Raw genomic sequence first — 20,064 nt, 5'->3', positions numbered from 1 at the left:
ACTGCCAGCTAAATAAAAGATTCAAACTACTGAAGGCACTAACTACTGATAGGCATAGTTAGCAAATGAAAGATTTTAATAGAGAACAAACAATGTATTTACCTTAACAGTGTTGAAAAATCATAATATACATAGCAGTTCATGACAACCAGTCTTACAAATTTCAAAACTCCGCCATCTCTCTCCCCACATCCACCACTGCTGGCGGCTCACCTCCAACTGCGCAACGCTATGCGCTGTTCACATCCAGCTACCCAACACTACAATGGCAGACAACAATGCAAACTGGCCACAGACTGCACACAGCACAACCAGTGATTTTCATACAGAGCGCTACGTAACGTTGCCAATATAAAAACCTAAACAGCCTACTTACAACGCTTAGCTACCGTCCCCGCTATTGAGCCAGCGAGGGCACAGAGGATAATACGACTGCAGGGATTTAGCGTCGGCACGCTCCCCGTGAGACCCACATTCTCAACTTACAGTCCACACACTACATTCGTAGTGCCCCTGCCATTGTACCCATTACTCGCGGCAGACAAACCACCGAGTCCCATAAGAGTTCAGGCAATTCGTGTGCATCCGCACTGAAGAAGGTCATAAGCCGGTTAGCCTCAACGATATGAAGATGGCATCTGTTCTTTCGGACATGTCCAAAAGAACAGATGCCATCTTCATATTGCAGAATTGGTTTGTTTATTTTCTAGGAGCAGTACGGAATTAAAGAGACATTTTCGTTTAATAGCGATGGGGTCGCCCATTATCTAAGCGAATATCTTACTGAAGCCCTCTCTGGGCGTCGGATTGGCTGTGGTTTTCCTGCGTTGCCGGCGACACTTGCCCGGCCACCACGAAGCCCAGGCCCCACACTATTAAGGGTATCGTTCCACAAAACCAATGACTACTTGAAAGACGTTCTGAGACAAGCTTTCATTCAAGTTACATCAGCAGTGCTCCTAAAGACATCGCTCAAAACCTGACAGAGTATCATCATTTGCCGTGAGAATGACGGTGCGCAGACTGATCCTTTAGGCAAGTAATGGTTCATATCTAAAGAAAAGTCCTCGAAAGAACTGTTTGTCATACTGTTTATTTATGTTTAGGGGTTTGTTATAGTGGTCTTCAAATCATTAGCCTAGTTTCATATAACACCTTTTAAAATACTATACTTTTTTTTAAGCGACGAAAAGACTAAGGTGATGCGTAGCAGTAGGTAGGAAAATAGTGCTTCCCTTAACATAAAAACTGACATCGAAAAAGTGCTAGAAGCAGTACAAGAATGCACCTGTTTACTATTAATCAATATTACACGGAACGGCTGACACAAGGAAGATTTCACAAGTAGACTGGCACTGGTGAAGAAAAGTTTCATCATTAAGACAGGTCTACTGGAGTTAGATACTGAAATGGAAAGAGTATGCCTGGAGCGCAACACCGTATGGAAGTGAAACATGGGCCACAACTGCAAATTTAGAGAAGAAAAACACTAGAAGCATCTGAAAAGTGGTCCATCGAAGTATGTTACAAATTAATTGAATAGATCGATCAGGAAATGTGGAAGTACGATAAAGAAGAGGAGGTAAAAGATTATTGATGCCCCTTACCACTAATGTTAGTGGCGCATCTGCTGCGCCATGCAGCAGTAGTTGATTTGGCGCTGGAGGAAACAGCAAAAGAGCAAAACAGTAGGGGAAAACTAATTACTTACTAGTTGTAGAGGATTTTGTGTGTGACAGATACGTGAATATGAAGATGTTGGGTTGTTTTTCTATATTGTTGAGATAAATTGGATGACTGGGGTGTCAACAGATATGAAATTTGAAACTCTATGCGTGATCCTTTTATTCAGCAGTGAGATATACTGTTTTTCGAGGATAAACGAAGTACTACGTTCCTGAGCGAAATTTCCAGTTCGCAGGAGATAAAGTGACGTAAGAATATCAGCTGATGAAACTTGTGTCTTAGAATGTGAGATAGGTTGCTCTAATGACGAATTTCACATAGATATTACTGCAGTTTATTCAACAACAAATGGAAAGAACAATCTTGAAAACTGTGGATACATGTCGACATCAAACTGGCGAGCTTATCTCTAGGGAAAGTCTTTTGTCACACATCTACCGCCAAAAGAATCGCTGGCCGGAGTGGCCGCGCGGTTCTACGCGCTACAGTCTGGAAACGCGCGACCGCTACGGTCGCAGGTTCGAATCCTGCCTCGGGCATGGATGTGTGTGATGTCCTTAGGTTAGTTAGGTTTAAGTAGTTCTCAGTTCTAGGGGACTGATGACCTCAGCATTTGAGACCCATAGTGCTCAGAGCCATTTTTGAACCAAAAGAATCCATTATCCAAATACCTCTATTTTTTGTCAGCTCGGCTGAATACGCTGCACACGAGAACGTGTTTACCTTAATCTGAAGGCATTTCTACCAACAGTAGAGCGAAACTACTTCACTTCTTGGCAAGAACACTCTACTTAAAAACAAGTAATCCAGCTAACGAGCTAATGGAAAAATAATTGACATGTCTTATGTATTTCGCTATGAAGCTTTCATTGATGCAAGAGTGCATGAAATAAGAATGAAGCGTGCTGTGTTGGGAGTGCATCATATCGTTCCCAAATCGTTAATCTCACTCAGCAAAACAGAAGTACAAGCTCTTATATTCGTATATTTCCTGACGATTATACTGCCAAGAGATTAGAATAGCATGTCAAGGCAGTTCTACACAAAAGTGTGTAAGTTGGTCTGGGCCTTTTGTATCCCGTGATAGCTCCGTAATGGTACACAGTTCTACAGAAACTTTATTCCATAACTTTCTGCTTCTTGTGCCTGAGATACTAATGAATTTCTTCGTATTCTTTTCCAGAGTGATGGACGGGTCACTGTTAATAATTTATTCCTTATTAGAAAAAACTCTTTGCCTTGACTTCACTGTTAGAATCATTAAGCACAACATTCTGCTTTCTGTTTGTTAAGTACGATGTAATCTACTCACATTTCTGCATAGGTTCTATCAATGCTGAAAGAAGATCTGGCGAAATTCCTGTCTAAGTTATTTCTCGTTACTCACAAGGTGTGATAGATGAAAAAATAACCGAGAAATTCCTGATCTACAATTAGAAAGGGAGGAGCAAAATTTATTAATGAAGCAAAGGGTAGTGTTACTATATTATAGAATATTTATTATATTGCTAGTTTGAAAGCATAATGAACCAAGCAATTCACCCATATTAGTGCTTGATTTGCGATTCAAACATTTGGTAATTATTGTTCAACGTTACACAGCAGTGATAAAAGATAAAAATTAGTCCTATTTCACTCACTCTTTTTTAACATTAATATTGAGGATGTCATTACAAACTGGAAATCAGAAAACCATCAGCATATTAAACTGGGTAAATACAGCAATCTAAACGTAGTACTATTCGCAGTTGATTAATAATACATTAAAATGCTGACGAGCTCCAACCAGCTGTATACCGGCGAAACGAAATATTTACTAAGTACATTCTTAAAGTCTCATTAAATATCCCGGTTGCAACGCGAGCTATGATGATGATAATGAAATGAATGAAGAGGTGCACAGATATTAAGTATTGTGTTGTACAATAACCAGAACAGTTTAATGTTAGGTTTCTGTGGTGAATTGTACTGTCTTTAAAATATTTAAAGTGTGAAAGTCAAATGTTGATGAAAGAGGTCAGCTTTAATTGATGGCAGCAAGAGGATGATGAGAGCAGATATAGATCTATAGTAGTTCTGATATGATGTATCGAATCTTTAAATGAAATGTTTTCTCTACTACCCGCCTGAATTTGCTTCCTACTACTACTACTACTAATAATAATAATAACAATAATAATAATAATAATTATTATTATCGGAAGTCTTTAAAGACATATAAATGTAGAAGCATGTAAACCGTAGTGCGCTAATGGGGCGCTTTCGTCTCGTCACTAAACCGACAGCGTAAGAGTATCTAACAGTCTGAAAAACGTTTAAGTTGTTTAAACATTGTTATTGAATGGGATATTATAAAATAGGAACATTTTCAAGCTGAAATGAATTATTATTTCACCTTAAATTACATGATAATTTTTATTCATGACCTATTCGTACGGCCGTCCGTGCGAGAAAAAGGAAGAGAACACTGTGTACTTCACTGTTTATAAAACAATATACAATCGAAAATTAAAATGAGATAATAAATATAAAGCAGAAGTAATATTTACATTCGCAAAATAATCACATCACTGACTCAGCGAAATATAGCAGTTTGTTTCTATCCTCAGCTACAATGCCCGAACGATTCCAAAATCAAATTCTATAAAACTAAAGCGATACCAAAACCGTTACATGGAAACAAGGTTTAGACAAATAAAAGTGATGAGAGCAAAATACGAGCAGGAGAGATGTGATTCCTAAGGAGAGCGAAGGCTGTAAGTGAAGAAATTTGATTACAAATTAAAACGTTGGCATTGTATTGAATGTATGTGATATTAATTAGAAAACTAGTGAATACACTGATAGGTGAAGATGACACGTAAATAATGTGATAGATGAAAAAATAACCGAGAAATTCCTGATCTACAATTAGAAAGGGAGGAGCAAAATTTATTAATGAAGCAAAGGGCTGTAATATGCTTTATGTCGTCGGGAAAGGCAGGTACCTGATTCCTCTATGAAAGACGACGACAATATTGTCGTTGATTCCTATAACTAAATATAATAATTACTCAGAAATGTAAATCTGTAACTCTAAAATCATGAGTTACACTAGACTTCTTTAACTGTTATAAGTAATAGTTAAGAACAGAATTTGTCTCCTCAGACGTAGTGAGAATCTACGTAAATACGTACATCAAAAAGTACTCGAGCTACGACAGCAAAGCTATTTGTGAGTGAATATACCGTTTGTCTCCCGCATCAAATATAGCAGTTGCCTTTCATTCCTCTTTCTTCTTTCAAGTGGCAACAATAGAGCGTGGGATTTAACATCGTCTTAACCAAGATCTTGCACGAAGAACATGTTAAGCATACGCTACACAAAGGCTGTAAAGGTTGAATCAGTGCTGCGTGAAACAATGAGATACGTGTTCTGACTAGTAAAGACAAACGACAGAGGTACGAACATGTAAAGAAAACTGTGCTGTATTTTTTCCCAGTTTACGCAGCGATAATCTCGTGCCGTTCATCAAACCTCTTGAATTTCTTCCATCAAGAAATGTTTCTTTTATGAAGTTGTGCTGTTTTCTTTTTTCGTTGTATTTTCTTTGTCGATATTCTCATCTAATCTCATTCATCATTCAATCAAAGTTTTCCGTGTATAAGGAATTCACCATCCGACTCTTAACGGCACATATAAATGATTGATTTTTTTTTTTCATTTGTACTGATTTGATTCCACATTACGTAAAGTCGTAACGATCGCTCTAGCTTATGGTGTTTGATGGAGGGTACTTTCTGAAAGACTACCACTCACCTGTTTCAGGTGCGATTGATGCAACAAAAGAATAATTGTTGGCAGGCCACTGAATGAGCTGAAATCTCTCTAATTTTACCTTTAGGGACTTTTCGTGAGATACACGCAGGAGGAAAGAGTATTGATTTACTCTCCTAGGAACGCACGCTTCCGCAACTTGTAACAGTGGACCCCAATATGATATACAACGCCTCTCTGATAGCGCCTACCACTGGAGCTTAATATAGGTGACGCTATGGCACCTAGTAAACGAACCTGTGATGAGACATTTTGTTCTTATTTGGACCATCTCTGTTTCCTCTGTCGATTCTTTATTGCAATAATTCCGCAGTAAGAAGCAATATTGAAGTAAAAGTCGAACGAGGGTTTTGTAAGCTGCTGCCATTGTTGGTGGGCTATACTGCCTGAGGGTTCTTCCAGTGAATCTTAGTCTGGTATAATAGTATCCTTCATTTAATGTGGCTGTTTCGCTTTAAATTGTTCCGTATGCGTAATATCCGATATTAAATTGATGTTATTATTACAGTGACCATTAGGGAATAGTTTAATAGTACAATAACGGTACTTCCCCGTTTTTATGCGTAGTAAGGTACGTTTTTATTTTGACGGTTAGCTACAAGTCCCACTATACCAAGTGTCAATCCTCCGCATTTCTCTTACAATTTCTAGCGATGCAATCATCCTATACGCAACAGCATCATCTGAAAGCAGCCTCATTGAGTTTCCGACGTTATCCGGTAGGTTGTATAAACATAAACATAGAGGGTGAGTCCGTGATGATGTTACAAACTTTCATGGATGAAAGGGAAGGGTAAATGTATCAATTTGACATAAGGGACCCCGACCCGGGATCGATCGAGCAAAAATTTACTCAAGCTCAACCTGTAGCTTAAGGCAGTGCTCAAACTAAGGGCTCCAACATCCGAACCCTGATAATGGTGTACAAGATCCGACTAAATACTCCCCAGTACCATTCTCGATTGATGGACTAGTAATGGCGCCCGTAACTTGATGTCAGAGAGAACGAAAACTCTACGATGCAATAATAACGAATTCGATTTACCTCTACAAGTTTCACAAGCTGCTACATTTACAGCCGTTTTGAAAATGGCGTTCCACAGCTTCAAGCTTCAGTGCAGGTTTCACATTATTGCACAAAATTCTGTCGCGTTCGTTCTAACATCCCCATGGCCAAGAGTCCATCTTCTTTCGTACAGAAGGCTTTTTATGTGACTCCAAAAGAAGAAATCAAGTGGGGAGAGATCAAATGAACGTGATGGCCACAAATAGGACCTTCTCTACCTAGCCGCTTTTCGGGAAATGTCTGATCCAGGTGCTCATAAACCTTCAGTCCGAAGTGAGGCATAGCTCCATCTTGTTGGAACCGCGTCCATAGACGAAAAAGATATGGGATACGATAAATGTGGGTTATGATGTACTTGGATAGTATGTCTCTTTTAAATACTGCGTACACTGGTGAATTCAAACGAGGAGGAGGAAGAAACGGGCCTAGTATGTAATCACTGACTGCGCCTGCCCACACACTCAGTAGTAATGTATGTTGATGGCTCTTCACAACTACAGACATATCTACGGCCGCTATTTACCATTCCGTCCCTGGTGAAACGGGCTTCATTTTTAAAAATCACTATGCAAGAAAGTGAGGGTCGACTATAAGGAGCTGCAAGAACCATTGGCTGAATACAGAATACGGTGGGAAGTCAGCGGGAGTCAAAGCATACACTTCCAGTGGATGGCAAGGGTGTAGCTGAGTACACCTTAACACTCGCCACAAAGTACTCTTTAAAACGTTCATTCACACGCCACTGATCGTGTGCTGATTGCAGACGCCTCATCCATTCTGGCAACCACTGCACCTTCTAAGCTGGGAGCTGTGTAGTTCGTCGTCATCCTCAGCCCTTTTTCTGTGGAACCAATTGCCCTATTTCACTTAATCGTTGCAACGGTCTTGGACACAGGGTTTGAGGCGGATGTCTTCCACGCAGATATTTCGCCCTGTACAACCTTTCCGCTTCTCTGCTGCTTCCAGTTCCTTGCCCACGTATGAAAATCATGTCTGCAAATTCCCTCACCTGGTACAGCTCCACTTGGTCAGGCACGACTGATGTAGTACTTCAAGTTGCAAACAAAGACTGCGGTCTACTTACAGCGCAGAAACCAGGACTGCTCATGTCAGTACACAGTATGCCATACGCAGTGGATTAGTTATTATCATAACCTCTACACGTAAGTGCTCATCGAGATTACGCGCGCTACAATCTTAGCAGCAACAGTACAGGGTAAAGATATCAGACGATTTTGGCCTATGCCTTTCGACTCGATCGTTCCAGGGCCAGAGTCCCTAACTTCAGACTGATAGATTTACTCTTCTCCAACATCCCTGAAAGTTCGTAACATCATCACGGAATCCTCCTGTATACTGTGTGTTCCAGAACAATTGCATTAAATGTGTGGGGGTGTCAGATTACGTCATGGGAAACAACTTCAATTATAAACAAAACGTTCACTGACGCTTCCCGGCGAGGCTAGGAGTCCTTTAGTATTCACCGGCCTGGACGACATGATTTCACTTAACTAGCACGTTCTACAACCAGTTGTGCTGCATCAGCCTGCACCAGTAAGCTGATAAGCGATTTTCAACAAGGAAATCGTAAGAATGAATGTCTCTAAGCGAAGAAAGACGTTTTAGAGTAGGATTAGGAACTTCATTTTTGGTGGATCTATACCCTTTCATATTGGGCAGATGGCTAGAATATAGGCAACACGAAAGTCATACGCATGTCACAGAGTGCCTCCACTCTATCACCTCTCGGCAGCATAACCAATACAAAAGGACGTATAGCGTCGGAGGGAAGTGTCAGTGAACATTTTTTTCCCAAGACGTGATCTATCACTCCTAGGCGTTTGATGCAAAGGCTAAAACATCCTCTCTATTTATCTGACTACGAGGACTATCCTGGAAGTAACAGATGCTTTGGTCTATCGCGGAGGCAGACGGGTCTACAGCCGCCATCTTGGAACCATAACGTTCCTACACTCAGTACGCGTCCAGCCGTGGTAGCGTGTTGCCTGTGTCTCTGTTACTTTGCTTTCTGTGACGTGTTGAAATGTGTGCTGCAGTAGAAAAACACGCCACTTGTGAGGTGCACTCCGTGACTATATTTTTGTAGAATAAAACTGCAAATCAACTGAATTTGTCGAACACTGACAAAGTGGAGGTGGGCGATACAAAACAAGCTTCGAGGAAAACTTAGCGCAAAACTTTTCTTTCACGACAATGCACGTCCAATGCACGGGCAGTCGTACCCGAGAGCTCCTATGGGGTTTTGGGTGGGAGGTGTTTGCTCCACCATACAGTCCGATCTCGTGACGAGCGACTACCACCTCTTCCCAGCAACGACGACATGGCTCGCCACACAACGCTTTGATACTGACCTTATTGCTGTATCTATAGCCTTAGAAAACTTCAAGCGTATCTCGTCATTCCTTAGTACCTCCGTATCCCGCTTCTTTTCGTACTGATTCTTCTGACTAATGTCTTAAATTCAGCCTCCTCTTTATCACTACTATATTGCGATCTGATGCTCTATCTGCTCCTGGGTACGGCTTACAATCCAGTATCTGATTTCGGAAGCTTTGTCTGGCCATGATGTAATCTAACTGAAATCTTCCCGTATCACCCGGCATTTTCCAAGTATACCTATTCCTCTTGTGATTCTTGAACAGGGTATCCGCTATTACTAGCTGAAACTTGTTATAGGACTCTATTAGTCTATCTCCTCTCTCATTCCTTGTCCCAAGCCTATATTCTCCTGTAACATTTTCTTCTACTCCTTCCCCTACAACTGCATTCCAGTCCTCCGTGGCTATTAGATTTTCATCCTCCTTTACATACTGTATTACGCTTTCAGTATCCTCATACACTTTCTCTATCTCTTCATCTTCAGCTTTTGAGTCGGCATGTATACCTGAACTATCGTTGTCGGTGTTGGTTTGCTGTCGATTCTGATAAGAACAACCCTGTCACTGAACTGTTCACAGTAACACACTCTCTGCCCTATCTTCCTATTCATAACGAATCCTACTCTTTTACACCATTTTCTGCTGCTGTTGATATTACCCTATACTCATCTGACCAGAAATCCTTTTCTTCTTTCCACTCCACTTGACTGACCCCTACTATATCTAGATTGAGCCTTTGAATTTCCCTTTTCAGATTTTCTCGTTTCTCTACCACGTTCGGCGGCCGGGGAGGCCGAGCGGTTCTAGGCGCTACAGTCTGGAGCCGCGCTACCGCTACAGTCGCAGGTTCGAACCCTGTCTCGAGCTTGGATTTGTGTGATGTACTTAGGTTAGTTAGGTTTAAATAATTCTAAGTTGTAGAGGACTGATGACATCAGAAGTTAAGTCCCATAGTGCTCAGAGCCATTTGAACCTTTTGAACCTACCACGTTCAAGCTTCTGACATTCCACGCCCGGACTCGTAGAACGTTATCCTTCCGTTGATTATTCATTGTTTTTCTCATGGTAACCTCCCCCTTCACAGTCCTCTCCCGGAATCTTTTGCCAATGGAGAGACCATCATGACACTTTTTCAATCACAAGCCACATGTCCTGTGGATACACGTTACGTGTCTTTAATGCAGTGGTTTCCACTGCCTTCTGCATCCTCATGCCGTTCATCATTGCTGATTCTTCCACCTTTGGTGGCAGTTTACCACTCCTAGAACAAGAGAGTGCCCTGAACCTCTATCCGCTCTCTTTGGCAAGGCTGTTGGCAGAATGAGGGTGACTTCTTATGCTGGAAGTCTTCGGCCGCCGGTGCTGATTATTTGTCAAAATTTAAGCAGCGGCGTGATTCGAACCCGCGACCGAAAACTTTTTGTTTGTGAATCTAAGACGCTACCCCCTTTTTTGTTGATCTCATTTTTAGTTCTATATTGTTCATTGAATTTGTTCGTGGCGGACGTCCGATGACACTCGTTCAGGTTGTTCGTTGGTCCGTTAACTCAGCTTTTTTTTTTTATTGCAGAGGGTAGCTAAACCCTCTGACGGAACACGCTGAGCTACCGTGGCGGCACTCCTAGACCAACACCGAGATGAAATTACAAACATCTGTTGAGCCAAAGACCATACTACAACACACTCGTAACTCAAATCGAACGACAATATCGATATCTCGATAGAGCCTGACGACGAGTGTATACATTTTCCTTGCGGACTCTGTATCATCTCACTCATTACACGCAAACCGTTCTTCTTCAGAAAATATTAACAATACCTTTTTGTAACAAATTTAATATACTTATATTTTGGACTGGGGCCTGTCATTGCTAGAGGCCACGGTTTTCGAGTTATTCAAAGGAAACGAGTTTCAATGTAATTTTTATACGTTTTTCTTGAATAATTCGAGAACCACAGCCTTTAGCGAAAACGTATCCCATCATAAAATTAGCTACATTAAAGTTCCTACAAAACACACATGTTCATTTTTTCTGTAGGACTAGTAGTGTGCAGATAGCGAGGAAGATAATATGAAAACCTTCCACAAGGTATCTGAATGCGTTGTGGCTTGCATAGAACCCAAAGGTAAGGGGCAGCTGAATAACCCTGTATATAAGCAAATTTTGGGCAGTGGGGAACCAGGAAAAGCAGACAGTCGAAGCGTCTGAGATCTGATGCCATACAAGGATATTTGAAATTAGGTGGACTGTTAAGAAATGAGCTGGTTGTCTACAGAACCAGCAAGGAGAGGAACGGGTGAAAAGCATTGACAAGAAGAAAGAACAGTAGGATAGGACACGACTTAACACGTCAGAGAATAGCTTCCATGGTTCTCAGGGAGCTGTAGTGGATAAAAACCGTGGGGGAAGACAGAGATTGGGAAATACCCAACAAATAACGACGAAAAGATTGGCAGAGGAGAGTAAACCGTGGCGGCCCGCTTCGAACCAGTCAGAAGACCAGTAAGAAAGAGAGGGTAAAGGAGAACCGTCACGAGACCTCAAGAACTTGGCAGGTCTACGTGCGACAGCTCCCCAAAGCACAGTGGCGGGGCCGCCTGCCGCGGCATGCAGCGCTTTGAAGCGGCGCGCTCGTCCCCGAGCTGGGGAGTGAGTCACGCGGCGACGCGGAGAGGAAAAGTGAGTGAGGCCCGTTAAGGTCGCGGTCCGCCCTCGGCCCTCCGCTGCGAGCAGCACCCAACCTCCCACCCTCCCCCCCTCCCATCATCCCAGCACTCGGCAGGTCACGAGCGCGCCGCAGTACTTGGCCGCTTACAACACCGTGACCGTGTTCACCGTCGTCGCAGAAATGACGGAACACGACCCGCAGGTTCCGCTACTTCCGCGTCAGAGCCGATAGATGCGAAGGGAGGTTTCAGATGTGACCTTCCCGCGAACTGTTGGCGAGATTTTGAAAGGCTTGCACTACTTGACCTGAGACTATGACTACAGTTTTTACTTCCCTACCCCCTTGTATGAAATCTGACCCACATGTGAATAAACGCAACCTTTAGATTCAAGATAGGAAGCATTAGTCGTAAATTTCAATCTGTTTATTGCAGATCGATTCTGATGTGGACTGCTAAGGCAGCCAGTCCACAGTGACGGGTAGCCGAAAGAAAGGCACGCGTACACACACGCCGACCGGCGTGAATTCTGGAACAGGATAAGTATTGAATTCAGATAAGAAAAGTATGCAGCTCCTCGAATACTTAACTTTATTCTTTGTTGGTTTACAACGTTCTTCTTGAGACATTTATACGATAATTATCAAACCATGTAAGGCTAATGGCGCCTTGCTAGGTTGTAGCCATGGACTTAGCAGAAGGCTATTCTAACTGTCTCTCGGCAAATGAGAGGAAGGCTTCGTCTGTGTAGTCGCTAGCAAAGTCGTCGTACAACTGGGGCGAGTGCTAGTCCGTCTCTCGAGACCTGCCTTGTGGTGGCGCTCGGTCTGTGATCACACAGTGGCGACACGCGGGTCCGACATGTACTAAATGGACCGCGGCCGATTTAAGCTACCACCTAGCAAGTGTGGTGTCTGGTGGTGACACCACAGATTCCATGTACTCTATAGCTATCTTCAGTGCTACGTGAATAAAATAACATAACGAGAATTAGGCATTAAAATATACATTAAAACCAGACCACAAATACATCAGCTTGTAAACCGTAAATTTACATACTAATTAAGTCCAAGTCATGGTGACTCATCGTAAATAAAATCGCACGTCATACCACATTGACATTACATACAACAAACACCTAAACTGTGGATGCAACAGTCGCTAAGTAATGTATAAAATGCATATTTGAACCATCAGCTGTTTTTCTTTTGAACTCAAATATCTACTGGCTTCGGTCTTGGACCATCTTCACTGATGCTTTCCAAAGATACAAATAATTGTATGTAGTGTACAGGAAATGTTAACAGTTCTTTGCAAAGAAAAGCTTATAATATGAATACTTACAACGGTTTTACAATGTTTTCTACCTTGTTTTGTAACATCTATGTTATCGTAGGCTTGGAGATAGTAACTTCGTTTTCTATTTACATGTGACACTGTACCAAAGATGTTCACCAGAGATAATCCAGTCCTCTACATTATTAAGTAACTTGTCATCAAGGTATTTTTGCCGGCCGGTGTGGCCGTGCGGTTCTAGGCGCTTCAGTCTGGAACCGCGTGACCGCTACGGTCGCAGGTTCGAATCCTGCCTCGGGCATGGATGTGTTTGATGTCCTTAGGTTACTTAGGTTTAAGTAGTTCTAGGTTCTAGGGGACTGATGACCACAGATATTAAGTCCCATAATGCTCAGAGCCATTTGAACCATTTGAATCAAGGAATTTTTACACTGTATGATGAAACTATTCTTTTAAACAACCTTGACCAACTACTCAGTATTTTGTATAAATAATACTTACAGTCTTGATCTTCCTTTTAGTACTACACTCCTGGAAATTGAAATAAGAACACCGTGAATTCATTGTCCCAGGAAGGGGAAACTTTATTGACACATTCACGGGGTCAGATACATCACATGATCACACTGACAGAACCACAGGCACATAGACACAGGCAACAGAGCATGCACAATGTCGGCACTAGTACAGTGTATATCCACCTTTCGCAGCAATGCAGGCTGCTATTCTCCCATGGAGACGATCGTAGAGATGCTGGATGTAGTCCTGTGGAACGGCTTGGCATGCCATTTCCACCTGGCGCCTCAGTTGGACCAGCGTTCGTGCTGGACGTGCAGACCGCGTGAGACGACGCTTCATCCAGTCCCAAACATGCTCAATGGGGGACAGATCTGGAGATCTTGCTGGCCAGGGTAATTGACTTACACCTTCTAGAGCACGTTGGGTGGCACGGGATACATGCGGACGTGCATTGTCCTGTTGGAACAGCAAGTTCCCTTGCCGGTCTAGGAATGGTAGAACGATGGGTTCGATGACGGTTTGGATGTACCGTGCACTATTCAGTGTCCCCTCGACGATCACCAGTGGTGTACGGCCAGTGTAGGAGATCGCTCTCCACACCATGATGCCGGGTGTTGGCCGTGTGTGCCTCGGTCGTATTCAGTCCTGATTGTGGTGCTCACCTGCACGGCGCAAAACTCGCATACGGCCATCATTGGCACCAAGGCAGAAGCGACTCTCATCGCTGAAGACGACACGTCTCCATTCGTCCCTCCATTCACGCCTGTCGCGACACTACTGGAGGCGGGCTGCACGATGTTGGGGCGTGAGCGGAAGACGGCCTAACGGTGTGCGGGACCGTAGCCCAGCTTCATGGAGACGGTTGTGAATGGTCCTCGCCGATACCCCAGGAGCAACAGTGTCCCTAATTTGCTGGGAAGTGGCGGTGCGGTCCCCTACGGCACTGCGTAGGATCCTACGGTCTTGGGTGTGCATCCGTGCGTCGCTGCGGTCCGGTCCCAGGTCGGCGGGCACGTGCACCTTCCGCCGACCGCTGGCGACAACATCGATGTACTGTGGAGACCTCACGCCCCACGTGTTGAGCAATTCGGCGGTACGTCCACCCGGCCTCCCGCATGCCCACTATACGCCCTCGCTCAGAGTCCGTCAACTGCACATACGGTTCACGTCCACGCTGTCGTGGCATGCTACCAGTGTTAAAGACTGCGATGGAGCTCCGTATGCCACGGCAAACTGGCTGATACTGACGGCGGCGGTGCACAAATGCCGCGCAGCTAGCGCCATTCGACGGCCAACACCGCGGTTCCTGGTGTGTCCGCTGTGCCGTGCGTGTGATCATTGCTTGTACAGCCCTCTCGCAGTGTCCGGAGCAAGTATGGTGGGTCTGACACACCGGTGTCAATGTGTTCTTTTTTCCATTTCCAGGAGTGTACTTTGTTTACATTTAGTATTCATATATTTGCTTTTAAAGTCCCGTGTCATGTATTTACATTCCTGGCATGCACTACACAATTTCAGTAATGACTAATGTAATATGGTGACCTAAACCGTTTGAACCCTTGTTAGTATTCATATTATTTGCACTTCTTTGTAAGGAACTGTTAACATTTCCTGTAAGATACATACAATTATTTATGTCTTTGGATGGCGTCCGTGAAGATGGCCCACGACCGAAACCGGTAGTATTTGTGTTTAAAATAAAAACAGCTGATCGTTCAAATACGCGTTTTATACATTACTGAAACTGTGCTTCCTGCTTACATTTCCATACACCTAACCTCAGTATGTGAGATCAGTGGTAACTAGCGCCATCTTTATTATTGTCTCTCCCCTACTACATTTTTAAAAAATATTTAAGAAATAAAATGTAGTTGCTTTACATAAAATTACAATAGAATACTTAAATACTAAAATATATTCAGTAATTATGTTACACTCAGAAGGAAGAATCCACATGTCGTTGGCACAAATTGAAATACTATTAATATTTGTTTTTGTATAAAACCTAAAATCAATGGCAATATTAACAAGTTATACATTATGGACACGTATCACACACTCACGGCATAATTATTTCTTCCACCTCAGCTTACATTCCTACCCCCATGAACCATGGACCTTGCCGTTGGTGGGGAGGCTTGCGTGCCTCAGCGATACAGATGGCCGTACCGTGGGTGCAACCACAACGGAGGGGTATCTGTTGAGAGGCCAGACAAACGTGTGGTTCCTGAAGAGGGGCAGCAGCCTTTTCAGTAGTTGCAGGGGCAACAGTCTGGATGATTGACTGATCTGGCCTTGTAACATTAACCAAAACGGCCTTGCTCTGCTGGTACTGAGAACGGCTGAAAGCAAGGGGAAACTACAGCCGTAATTTTTCCCGTGGGCATGCAGCTTTACTGTATGGTTAAATGATGATGGCGTCCTCTTGGGTAAAATATTCCGGAGGTAAAATAATCCACCATTCGGATCTCCGGGCGGAGACTACTCAAGAGGACGTCGTTATCAGGAGAAAGAAAATTGGCGTTCTACGGATCGGAGCGTGGAATGTCAGATTCCTTAATCGGGCAGGTAGGTTAGAAAATTCAAAAAGGGAAATGGATAGGTTGAAGTTAGATATATTGGGAATTAGTGAAGTTCGGTGGCAGGAGGAACAAGACTTTTGCTCAGGTGAATACAGGGTTATAAATACAAAATCAAATAGGGGTAATGCAGGAGTAGGTTTAATAATGAATAAAAAATAGGAGTGCGGGTAAGCTACTACCAACAGCATAGTGAACGCATTGTTGTGGCCAAGATAGACACGAAGCCCATGCCTACTACAGCAGTACAAGTTTATATGCCAAGTAGCTCTGCAGATGATGAAGAAATTGAAGAAATGTATGATGAGATAAAAGAAATTATTCAGGTAGTGAAGGGAGACGAAAATTTAATAGTCATGGGTGACTGGAATTCGAGAGTAGGAAAAGGAAGAGAAGGAAACATAGTGGGTGAATATGGATTGGGAGAGAGAAATGAAAGAGGAAGCCGTCTGGTAGAATTTTGCACAGAGCATAACTTAATCATAGCTAACACTTGGTTTAAGAATCATGAAAGAAGGTTGTATACATGGAAGAATCCTGGAGATTCTAGAAGGTATCAGATAGATTATATAATGGTAAGACAGAGACTTAGGAACCAGGTTTTAAATTGTAAGACATTTCCAGGGGCAGATGTGTACTCTGACCACAATCTATTGGTTATGAACTGTAGATTAAAGCTGAAGGAACTGCAAGAAAGTTGAGAATTTAAGGAGATGAGACCTGGATAAACTGACTAAACCAGAGGTTGTACAGAGTTTTAGGGAGAGCATAAGGGAGCAATTGACAGGAATGGGGGAAAGAAATACAGTAGGAGAAGAATGGGTAGCTTTGAGGGATGGAGTAGTGAAGGCAGCAGAGCATCAACTAGGTAAAAAGACGAGGGCTAGTAGAAATCCTTGGGTAACAGAAGAAATATTGAATTTAATTGATGAAAGGAGAAAATGTAAAAACACAGTGAATGAAGCAGGCAAAAGGGAATACAAACGTCTCAAAAATGAGATCGACAGGAAGCGCAAAATGGCTAAGCAGGGATGGCTAGAGGACAAATGTAAGGATGTGGAGGCTTATCTCACTAGGGGTAAGATAGACACTGCCTACAGGAAAATTAAAGAGACCTTTGGAGAAAAGAGAACCACTTGCATGAATATCAAGAGCTCAGATGGAAACCCAGGTCTAAGCAAAGAAGGGAAAGCAGAAAGGTGGAAGGAGTATATAGAGGGTCTATACAAGGGTGATGTACTTGACGACAATATTATGGAAATGGAAGAGGATGTAGATGAAGATGAAATGGGAGATACAATACTGCGTAAAGAGTTTGACAGAGCACTGAAAGACCTGAGTCGAAACAAGGCCACCGGAGTAGACAACATTCCATTGGAACTGCTGACGGCCTTGAGAGAGCCAGTCCTGACAAAACTCTACCAACTGGTGAGCAAGATGTATGAGACATGCGAAATACCCTCAGACTTCAAGAAGAATATAATAATAACAGTCCCAAAGAAAGCAGGTGTTGACAGATGTGAAAATTACCGAACTATCAGTTTAATAAGTCACAGCTGCAAAATACTAACGCGGATTCTTTACAGACGAATGGAAAAACTGGCAGAAGCCGACCTCGGCGAAGATCAGTTTGGATTCCGGAGAAATGTTGGAACACGTGAGGCAATACTGACCCTACGATTTATGTTAGAAGCTAGATTAAGGAATGGCAAACCTACATTTCTAGCATTTGTAGACTTAGAGAAAGCTTTTGACAATGTTGACTGGAATACTCTCTTTCAAATTCGAAAGGGAGCAAAACGCTATTTACAATTTGTACAGAAACCAGATGGCAGTTATAAGAGTCGAGGACCATGAAAGGGAAGCAGCGGTTGGGAAGGGAGTGAGACAGGGTTGTAGCCTGTCCCCGATGTTATTCAGTATGTATATTGAGCAAGCAGTAAAGGAAACAAAAGAAAAATTCGGAGTAGGTATTAAAGTCCATGGAGAAGAAATAAAAACTTTGAGGTTCGCCGATGACATTGTAATTCCGTCAGAGACAGCAAAGGACTTGGAAGAGCAGTTGAGCGGAACGGACAGTGTCTTGAAAGGAGGATATAAGATGAACATCAACAAAAGCAAAACGAGGATAATGGAATGTAGTCGAATTAAGTCGGGAAGTGCTGAGGGAATTAGATTAGGAAATGAGAGACTTGAAGTAGTAAAGGAGTTTTGATATTTGGGGAGCAAAATAACTGATGATGGTCGAAGTAGAGAGGATATAAAATGTAGACTGGCAATGGCAAGGAAATCGTTTCTGAAGAAGAGGAATTTGTTAACATCGAGTATAGATTTAAGTGTCAGGAAGTCGTTTCTGAAAGTATTTGTATGGATTGTAGCCATGTATGGAGGTGAAACATGGACAATAAATAGTTTGGACAAGAAGAGAATAGAAGCTTTCGAAATGTGGTGCTACAGAAGAATGCTGAACATTAGATGGGTAGATCACATAGCTAATGAGGAGGTAGTGAATAGAATTGTGGAGAAGAGGAATTTGTGGCACAACTTGACAAGAAGAAGGGACCGGTTGGTAGGACATGTTCTGAGGCATCAAGGGATCATAAATTTAGCATTGGAGGGCAGCGTGGAGGGTAAAAGTCGTAGAGGGAGACCAAGAGATGAATACACCAAGCAGATGCAGAAGGATGTAGGTTGCAGTAGGTACTGGGAGATGAAGAAGCTTGCACAGGATAGAGTAGCATGGAGAGCTACATCAAACTAGTCTCAGGACTGAAGAAAACAACAACAACAACAGCTTACGTTACGAAAAATAACTTGTATGTTTGTCAAATATGAACCTGTTTTACCATCTGAAAGAAATACAAAGAACAAACTGACTTGTAAAAACTTTGCACTGTTTATTGTAGAAAGATACGTAACTTGCCTTGGCACTAATAACAACACAAATAAATGTACTGTTAGTAGCTACTGGATAAGTCACTTGGTTCGTGAGCTAAGAATTTTGTTCTTACTTAATGAGTCAGCACACAGCACTGCATACATCCATGCTTAGCAGGTGTTAGGTGTCTTCGGACTTCTGAAAGCCCCTCATATTTTGCCTACTAGGTGGTTTTCTAAAATCTCCTAAAACTGTACGTTTCTCATTGCTACCTGTTTATTGAGCAAGGTGGTGTGGGGAGATATCTGATAACAAAATACCTCCGTTTCCTCAAGGATATAAAAAAATCTATCTTTATGGCCTCTATGTAGCAGCTAAAATTGCGAGGTCAGATCAGGACGACCAAGTTCAGTGTCAACACGATGGACAGCAAAAATTCCCTTTCCTGCTATATCCCAACTCTCTAAGGCCGTATGATCACGAAATCTAATCTCAAGCGTTTTCCCAGTTTGCTTACGTAACGGGCATTGCAAGCACGACATTGTAATTTGTATACTCCCAATTTATGGAGAAAATTAGTTTATGGATGTTATTATCTACAACATGAGCAAGTTTGCTTTCAGTTGAAAAAAAGATAACTTTTTTTTTTCTTTTTAGAGCTAGAGAGTATCCTTGTATTCATAGCGCAATAATAGGACAACGTAATGAAAATCTTGTTGCTATCATTATCTTTATTAGTCACAACATTTATTCTTTCCTGTTCTCTTGTCTTTGCTATTTTATTGTAAATGATGCTTACATCACAAAGTTAAAAATGCCTTTTATGTTGACTGGGATGGTTAGATTGGTAATCTAAAGTGACATTAGTGCAAGTACACTTTCGAATAATTTCTATGGTATTTTTGCCATTTTCATTCATTATATTTTGATCGAGGAAAGCACTGAAGATAGCCACACACTAACTGAAATTGATATGGAATAAATAGATTAAAATTTACGGCCGCTGCTGCCCTTCTTCTACCTTGTGTTAGATTTCCTACGAGGGGTTAGGGATCTCGTTAATACGGTCGTGGAGCACGCTGTTCCAGATGGAAACAAACCTAAACACAATCTTTGTTTTTAAATTTCCTAGTGCTAAGAATAGCGCAACAGAATA

Source organism: Schistocerca piceifrons, chromosome 5 (genome assembly GCF_021461385.2).
Source record: "Schistocerca piceifrons isolate TAMUIC-IGC-003096 chromosome 5, iqSchPice1.1, whole genome shotgun sequence".
NCBI classification, from domain to species: domain Eukaryota; kingdom Metazoa; phylum Arthropoda; class Insecta; order Orthoptera; family Acrididae; genus Schistocerca; species Schistocerca piceifrons.
This window is presented reverse-complemented; position numbering follows the sequence as displayed.